Raw genomic sequence first — 532 nt, 5'->3', positions numbered from 1 at the left:
CGCAAGACAAGACGCAGAACCACAAAAATACTAGTCTAAAAAAAAATTAGTAGTAATAATAATCTAGTATTATATAAATAACATTGATACGATATCAAAATTATATCGCTTATTAATCATACTTAACAATTCGATACAATATAATAACAATTATTATGTTAAGTGCAGACATGGGTATAATAACCTGTTATTGTCAATTAAATGAATATGAATTTAATTTTCAACGCTATTAGTATCGTTTCCGTGGTGTAGCGGTTATCACATCTGCCTAACACGCAGAAGGCCCCCGGTTCGATCCCGGGCGGAAACATACTTTTGAAGTTTTAAAATAAACCCTTTAATTTATTTATTTACTTGAAATTTATTATTACAAGCGGGCTCCCACGAGTTTTCTTGCTTAACTTTTGTCGTATTATGACTTACTCATATTTCTTATTTTTGTATAGTTTAGTATAACTTGTTGGTGTGTCCTATTATAAATAATTTTGTTTCCAGTAATGGGTAAATTAATTTATTTGGATAAAAAAATATA

At 28.8% G+C, this 532-nt stretch overlaps 1 non-coding gene across 1 annotated transcript; it reads left to right on the top strand.

The window, feature by feature from the left end:
• Positions 1-237: 237 nt before the first annotated feature.
• Positions 238-310, top strand: Trnav-aac (transfer RNA valine (anticodon AAC)). Its single transcript has one exon. It is a non-coding gene; the product is annotated as a tRNA-Val (tRNA).
• Positions 311-532: the final 222 nt, after the last annotated feature.

Source organism: Leptidea sinapis, chromosome 18, assembly GCF_905404315.1.
Source record: "Leptidea sinapis chromosome 18, ilLepSina1.1, whole genome shotgun sequence".
In the NCBI taxonomy this organism is placed as follows: Eukaryota; Metazoa; Arthropoda; class Insecta; order Lepidoptera; family Pieridae; genus Leptidea; species Leptidea sinapis.
This window is presented reverse-complemented; position numbering and strand designations above follow the sequence as displayed.